Source organism: Diuraphis noxia, unplaced genomic scaffold (assembly GCF_037042655.1).
Source record: "Diuraphis noxia isolate RWA-SAM2 unplaced genomic scaffold, SU_Dnox_SAM2 contig0003, whole genome shotgun sequence".
Taxonomy (NCBI): domain Eukaryota; kingdom Metazoa; phylum Arthropoda; class Insecta; order Hemiptera; family Aphididae; genus Diuraphis; species Diuraphis noxia.
This window is the reverse complement of record NW_028301713.1, coordinates 18933739-18942739: the sequence shown is the minus strand read 5'-3', so window position 1 is coordinate 18942739 and position 9001 is coordinate 18933739. Positions and strand designations below refer to the sequence as shown.

The 9001-nt window shown below is 29.5% G+C and overlaps 1 long non-coding RNA gene across 1 annotated transcript; it reads left to right on the top strand.

The window, feature by feature from the left end:
• The first annotated feature begins 5509 nt into the window (after positions 1-5509).
• LOC107171130 (uncharacterized) lies at positions 5510-6991 on the top strand. Its single transcript, XR_016191202.1, has 4 exons — positions 5510-5688; positions 6118-6129; positions 6417-6446; positions 6956-6991. It is a non-coding gene; the product is annotated as an uncharacterized LOC107171130 (long non-coding RNA).
• The last annotated feature ends 2010 nt before the right edge of the window (positions 6992-9001 follow it).

Genomic DNA, 9001 nt, shown 5'->3' with positions numbered 1-9001 from the left:
ATCTACTATAGACATTTCTTTGATAAAGTACTTGTTGTTGACTCCAATAATGCACTGAACGTCCAAGATAGCCGACGACATGGTGTGACATAAAATGGAATTTTTTAAATAATAATAATTCGTTGTACCGAACGGATTCACTTCTGAACAACCACTGAAACTATTTTTTAACATCGTCCTTATGTATCCATGAATTATGGGAATTGTCAAATGGGTTAGGTCAAGTGGGTTATATATCAAGTGGGTGACTTGACATATATCTGGTCCCCCTTCTTTCGCACAATTTTTTCAATTAAATAATCATTTGGATAATTGGTTTTAGATAATTCTTCGGTGTAAAAACAGCCGGCTATTGGACCATCATTATAATCGTGTAACTGATAAGTTGGTGGTATTGTTTTATTTATTTTTACTATTGTAAATATTTCTGTTGACCAATTGGGTAAATACCCTTTTGTGAAAACTCCTTTGTGAATGCTTATTCGAACTTTATCGCCGACATGAAATTTTACTTTTCTATTAGTGATTGTACGTTGTTTCAAAGTAACTAGTGAAGGATTTTCGTCTGCATGCAATGGTGTCATCCCAATCGTTCTGTGTTTCGCATTGTTGTAATTATTGATTAGGTCAGGTAAAATTGATATCCATTCTTGTGAACCCAGAGCAGTAAATTCTCTATACATGTTTGTTTTTAAAGTTCGATTAAACCTTTCCACAAAACAGGCTTTTGTCGTGGAATATGTGCTATACTTTTTTATATTATGCTTAGTCATTAACATGTCAAACTTTGAATTATAAAATTCTTTGCCATTATCTACCTGCAACAGTTTGGGCGACCTATCTACAAGTATTGTAGACATGGCTTTGGTCACTTCACACCCTGTTTTTGTTTTCAATGGTACGGCCCAGGCGAATTTCGTAAAACAATCAATCACACAGAGAATATAATTATATCCTTTGTTTTTCTTTGAAAGTGGAATCATCTCGACCAAGTCAGCCTGCCACAAATCGTTTTTTCCATACACATTTACTCTTCGCCTCGTATAATTTTTCCTAGCCGGTCTGTGAAGTTCGATAGCTATGTTGCGTTTATACATTTGGTATTTTCCTTGTTATACCAGATTCGTACAGTTCTTCAAAAATAGATAATATTTCGTTTGAAACCCCAGTGTTTCCAGCAGATTGAGAGGCTAAAAGAAGTCGCAACCTATCAACCAGCTCATTTGGGTCATTCCAATATACTAAATCATGTGTTTGTAATTTCACACCCATTCCCGATGGAAATAGCTTGCGAATAATTTGTGTATATTTTGTACCACCTTTCTTAATTTTTGCACCGTCCTGTGTCAAATGTGCTGAAGTTTGTATTAGTATTTCTTTATATGTATTTAAATCATTATCAGTATATTGCATTGGATATCTGAAACATAATAACTCAACAAGTCCAGGCGTTAGCTGATAAGACGTATCTTTGATAATTATTGCGTTGTTTTTGAATTTTACTTCTTCTTGACCTAACTTGCTTTTTCCATTAGAATATTTTTTTTGACCATATATTTTATCTTTTTCCTCTTCTTCTAATGTACGAAAAATTTCAGACTGGCTATCGGATGCTATATATGGGGTACCTTCAGCTATAATTTCATTATTACCGGCTTCGGAATTTTGTAATTTGTTCAACGGTTCGATTATTGGTTTAAATGTTTGCGTTACATAAGATTGAATATCAGCTTCACCTCTTTTCAATGCTTCAAATTTACGTTTAATGTTTTTCTTGGCAATAACTAATTCGTTCAACACTGCACTTCTGTCTTCCATGGTTGAGAATGAACTACATTGTTTTATACAACGACAAATGTGTCGAAACCGTGTCGATACCGTCCGTTGTCACGTTCACAGTCTTTACTTATCACGACGAAATTAAATCTCCCCCTACTCCAACACAAAGTACAAAACTCTTTAAATTCAGAATAGTTCATATCACCCGAACATTGTTCCATATAAACGTGTTTTAAATTAGTCTCGTCTTGCTTGAATAATATAATCATGTTGCTATTATCTCGAATAAGTTGTTTGGGTATGCGAGCGAATGATTGTGCTAGATAGAACACGTCGATATTGTTGTGTCTACAACGCGTGTAGTAAGAACGTACGATATTTTGATTTTCACATAAAATATCGTAAAATATAAAAACAGAATCTGGTAATGCTTTTTCTGGTGGGATAACCTCGTCGTTTTCGTGAAAAGTGAATAACTGAACGCCCTCTACATCTTTTAAAATTTCACAAAGCATTTTATATTTAGGTTGATCGAGTGTTTTCGAATATATATAAACGTTGTGAAAACGTATACCATTGATGTTAGTCAATAAAGCATAAATCAAATTTGTCTTGCCGCATCCGGAAGGCCCGACAACTAAAGCACGACAAGTATTCGGTAAAAGCTTCCCATGCCTCGATTGGAGACTCGTAGGCGGGTCGACATTTTCCACTGTGAGTTTTATTTCTTGATCTACAAACTTCATTATAAATACTTGGGTAATCTCTGTAATCTAATCATTACACGATGTCACCCGTTCGAAGAAACAACAAGAATAAAGGCGGAGGTATCGTGAACACTCTTATAAACAAATTTTCTATAAAGTAGTTTACAAGTGGGTTACAGTAATGGATGATATTAAATTTTAATTCAATGATATATTATCATTGTATACGAAACACGATTCTGAGTGGATAAATGTTTATTCTACGGCTTTTAATTTTCTTTTGCAGCAGAATTTTCCAACTGCTATTATATTATAAGCTTATAGGAAACGTCACGTTAAGTTTTCAAGTTTCTTGATCCATTGAATAATAATTTATTGACATTTATAAAAGAAAATATACTAAATAAACGAAAAATTTCAAATTTCTATAAATAACTTAAAAATTGTTTAAATATTTTTATAGTTTATTCAATCAGAGGAATTAATACAATAAACTTATGGTGTAAATTTCAGGATAATCCAGTTATTCGTTTTTGAATAAAATTAAAATAAGAATATCGGTACACGAGAAATTGATTGTAATTCAAATGGTCATAAACTGATGAACATTTAATTTAACTTTTCGGTAGGAATTTTTTATTTGATAAAAGTACACAAACTCATGAAAAATCTTGTATTTAATTTTCAAATCTAAGATTTAAAAAGATAAATTTTTATAAATTTCCAACTGAAAATAAATTGCAAATGTTAGTGAGTTTTACCTATTTTGTCAAATTTCGAAATTCAAATGCCTATTAAAAAAAATGTTTACTATGTATTTTTTATATTTTTTAACTGTCATTCATAAAAAAAAAAATCAAAAGAAATCAAAATTACAACTTAATTTCTTTTCTGTTTTTTCCGATGCTTTTGAAAACGTCAGGGTATGAAAAAAATTGAAATCACCAATGCACCAACTAGATTCACTCTCTAACCGGGAAAGCTACTGAAGATGTCTACTAAACATTATTACTTCGCCAAATTTGTGAGAATTATAAATTCATCCTAATATTTTGATTTTCTATTATAAGCGCTGCATGAACTTTTATTAAGTTATCAAGATTTTTGATCAAGTAAAACGCATTTATAGATGGATAATTACATCATTATAATTTCAAGAACATTTCATAATAAAAATTTGGTATAGGTTAGAATATTTTTAAATGTTTTAACGAAGAAACTCGACGACTGAAAAACAACATAGTAATAATATAATATCAACTGTTTAAATAATAAGTAGGTATTGCAAATTAAATATGCCGCTTTGTGTCCGTTGTTACATTTAATACAGATGTACAATCGACATTGTAGACGTGGCCTAGGAGAATATATGGTATAGAAAAATATTGTTTTCGAAAATCAAAACGTTGAATATCCACTAAATAATTTAAATTTTAATAAATATGTTTATGTTAGTATTTCTATACAGTATACATTGAATACATGGTCTCGATAATATTACTCTTTTGAGACTAAATTTAAATTTCCTCTTAAATTGTATGAATTCAAATAAATAATCAAGGCATTATTATTTCGAAAACTTAACGTGTAAGAGGACACAAAAAATAAACGAATATACAAAAAAACAATTTATTGTAAAATCACTCCACTCATAATCTAAAATTGATGGTGTAGCTAGGTTAGAATATTTTTATTCGAAACTGTTTTAATTCCATTTTATATTTGAATAAATATTACTGTGAAACTTGTAAATTGATATTGTAATTTTTATGATTTTGAATAAAATTAATACACTGGCTACTTCAATAAATAATATTATATGTTTTATGGGACCTCTTATTGTTGAATAAATTTAACTACAAGCGACGGTCACTTGCCTCTATTCGTTGGCCGAACTGTACCACACAAATTTAAAAATTTTCAATAATAAATTTAATTTAATTTATTTGGATAGCTGTGAGTGTTAAAAAACGATTAACGTCTAATTGAATAATTATTTTGAATTCTGAATAATCTGAGAACATATTTTCGGGAAAGGGTAGATAAATATTTCAATGGAAAACCGATGCTACGTTGTTTGGCATACCTATTGTGGTTGGTAACGATTTGTTACCAAACATAAATTTAATTCTGAACGAAAAAGTTTGCACCCAGGTAAGCTAAAATATTTAAAATCGAAAAATAAATTAGATTTTATGTACAAGTAAAAGGACGTTTTTGTTTAACGTTGAGTTTTGTAGTTTGTATACCAATACAAAAAAAGATGCCTACTAAACATCATTACTTCGCCAAATTTGTGAGAATTATAAGTTCATCTTAATATTTTGTCCTGAACTGTACCACACAAATTTAAAAATTTTCATTTTTAAGTAAATCGTATTAGATTAGTTTTTATTAGCTTCATCCAAAAGTGAATACAGTTTGAATAACATGCATATTAAAGTTTATTATAGATTTGAATAAGTTTCTTATATTATGAAATGTGCAAAATAATATTGTTAATTTTATGATTTTGAATAAAATGAATACACTGTACTTCATTGAATAAGATACGGATTATGGAACCACTTTGCGAAAAAAACTTTGAAAATTGCAGATTTTGGCGGTATTAACGAATCTGTAAAATAAAATAAATTCAAAGCCATAAATAAATAGGTATTTAAAACAAAAATCTTCATTCAACCATTCCAGCCATTCAATACAGAGAATAATTTTCTTCCAAAATTATGTAATCTTAAGTACAAGATATATATTACGTTATAAAATTGAGAGCAGCTGTGTACGACCGATAAATAGTGTATCTCAATAGTCTTAAATCTCAAACTGCACGCCGCTGTTAGTCGTTGTGAGAAGTTGTAACATGTACCTATTGTATTCTAGGAAAAATAAAACTTATTTACACAGGTGTTGAAAAATAAATATAGTATTAACCAACAAATAAAAAAAAATATCATTATTTTTTATGATAAACAAAAAATGAATTATTTATTCTGAACATTATTTCTTTTATGCGGGTGGGGGAGGGGGCTTCGCTTATAAAAGACATCGAGAAACATTATTTTATTTTAATCATTGTTAAACGTTCACATTATTTTCTTATATTAAATTAAAATGTTTAGTTTAATAACGATCACAGTTATAGTTATTGCAATTTCAGTTACTATACCACCTACTTCAGGTCATGACCTGGTTATCAGACAAAGTATGGATATACATATTATTTTTTATTGTTTTTATGTTTAATCTGAAATCAAACATAACTATATTATAATAACCTTACAGAAAAATAAAATGTATGCCATAATTATATTTTATTTGAATACAATATGATAAAATTGTAAAATTTGTATATTTACGGATTTTTTTTAATAAAAGACATTTCATTGATTTTAGAGGAAACATAAAAATCTTCTGTACATCATATTATTCATATAAATTAATTCCGTTACATTATGCAGATGAACTGTTATACTATAGTAGTTAAAAGGTAGAATAACGTATATAAAATTATCGAACTGATATAGTTGAAATTAATAGTTTTTTAGCATGTAATAATTATTCAATAGTAGTTATTTTGTAGTAAATAAATAATATAATAATGGCGAATACAAATGTATTATTTTATTTTTAGATTATTGTCGTAGTAAGTTTTGTTATTATTAATTAATTTGTATGATATCCTTTATGATTAAAACAATCAAAAGGTTGATATATTATGTGTTATTTATATTCTTAAATTACAGTTTAATATCGGATTGTAAACATAATATAAACAACCACTTTTAATATTTAACAAGTCTTTTTTTCTTCAAACAAGACTTAGTTGCCCTATGCAATTGATTCATTATAACGATTGATGACTCATTAAATAAACTAACTGTTAATGTTACTCGAGCGTATTTTTATATGAAAAATTTTAAAATTTTATAGGTTTTCTAACATATTATTGTGGATTTCAGAGTAAGATTATTTAATTAACAGACTAATTTTTGATTTTATTTATATTACATTATTTTTAAAAAATATATAAGACATATTAGTAATCATTGTCTATTGTTTAATAGATTTTAAACATAAATTATTTTGGTCATTCAATTTTACTAAAGACCTGGAAATAAATTTTTCATAAGAATATATATATTTTACTAACTACATTTAGTATTTATTTTTTTGCGAGTTCTTTCCTGGCCAAAACATGTCTATGTTACAATAGTTATCTTGTATTTACGAAATATTGGATATATATATACTAATAAAAACTGACGTTATGTTATGAATCTGTTTAACCAATTAGCACTATTCCTATTCAAACGAAATTCCTAGCGCGTCATTGTAACAACTTATAAATAAAAACAATTTTATTGTACGTATCTTTTACTAGTTTATTGAAAAAATAATGCTATAACTATAGCAGATATCATATTAGTGTTTAGTATATATTAAATAATACTAAAATAATACAATTTCAGATATTAGAAGCGATTACTTTAAATGTGGTAATCCAAGTATGTATTTGAAACTGACTAATTAATATAGTATATCTGTGATATCTTTTATAATAAATATTTATCTAGTCAATGCACATCTATTAGATATCAATATCTGAATAAATTAGATTTTTCTGATGAAAAAGTTATTTTAAATGTTCAAAGACTCTAGCAGTTAATTACAAAATGTTAATTGAACACTTAAATATGTTGGTGATGAAATGAAAAAACTCCAATTTCTTTGGTATCATAAGCTTTTATTTGCTTGTTTTTTTTCCAATGAGTATCCTCCCTAATCTCAAGAACCACTGCTAACTTAAATTATATGCCAATTGTCAAACATCCTTATTGTGAATACCTACTTGTGTAGGTTTTAGATTATTTTGAGTAGTCGGGGAATACTGCAGTCTACAGTAGTACAAGTACTGGTGGTATTTGTACACATAACGGGGTACGGGGCCGATCGTCGTCGGTATAAGCTTGGTATTCCAAATTTATAAATTAAATATTCGTCGGACTTCTTTTCAGTTGGCTGTCGTTTCGACGGTTTTGTTCCCAGGCGTCATCGTCAGCGGCTGCGAGGTCTGTGTGGACACGTTGCGTCCCGCTGCGGGTACAAGTCGCCGTTTGGCGCAGGCTTCGGCGTAATCCGGATCTCGTCAAGAGAATGATTGGTTTTGTTAGCACCGTCGCCGACTGTCATATATGACGGGATTTTCGGTCGGACGATACACCCACGTTAGTTTTATCGTGGCTGTACCTATATTGACCATCGGGGCAGTTGGTCCTGAAAAGGACCGGCTTCAAGTCGTACCGATGGTACGTGGATCGCCGTCCAGCGGTGGCGTCAATCACACGCCGAGCACGTTCGCTAAGATGTGAACACAACATAGTAATCGATTAACCCTGATCGATGTGATTGGTGGTAGGACTGTGTGAAAGTGCCAGGTAGACAACTTAATTGCACCCCGGGTTGCCGTGAGTAAAGTTGTCTAATAATATGTCGGCCGTGGTCACGAAATCACTGTCATACGTTCGCTGTCGACGGCGGTGCTTGTAGTTGTCTGCACATTGCAGTCGCAGTACTGCAAGTTTCTCGGCTTCGACGATTATAATAGTCTTCTGAATGGTTGGACGTTAGTGTGGTTAGTGACAGCTATTAATATTAGTATTTAATTACAGCAATAGGTCGTCAACAAAATGGTTAACGAACTTCCGATTTCACACACATTAACATTCAGCCATAACATATCTACATAATATATGAATTCATATAACAGTTGAATTTTAACAAAAAATGTTGAACGTTATCCCAATAACCTTATCATAATTGTCTTAATTTTATACTGCAGATAAGCCTAAAAATGTAGTAATAAGTATGAGCTCAACTGTTTCTTTTCTAGCTTTTTGTCACTACTAAAAAATTATTTATAGCAGTAGAGATTAAATGATTTATATAAGAATAATCTCATAAATATAAATAAAAACAAACATTACAAAAATATAAAATATCAATATAATAGAGATTAGTACCTATCTAAAATAATCGTATGTAGTATTTCTAAGAAGGTACCTATATTGCTTTATTATTATATATTTATAATAGGTATATACTATGTAATATAGTCAATACTATTGTGATATTATTTAAGTAACTATAGGTAATGTTAAAAGTTACAAACCACATATTAATTGTAAAACTTAGTTACATTTCGTTACAAAAAGGTAATAAAATCTTGTGAAAGTTAAATCTAAGCTAAGATAAATATATCACAATGAAATCATAACCAAATATACTTGTAGTTGTGAATCGTAAAAGGTTATCGAATATTAATATGCAGTCAACTAAATATTATTTCTAACTTTTAATGGTTATGTTAACGATTAATTGGTCCATGACTCATTGAAGCTGGACTGAGATGAATTATATGTAGTGAAATTACACCATGAATTTGTTTTGCTGGTCTTAAATAAGAATATTTCTATTTCTAGCTTTGGCTCGGATTTTTTTGAATGTTGTTAGATCGC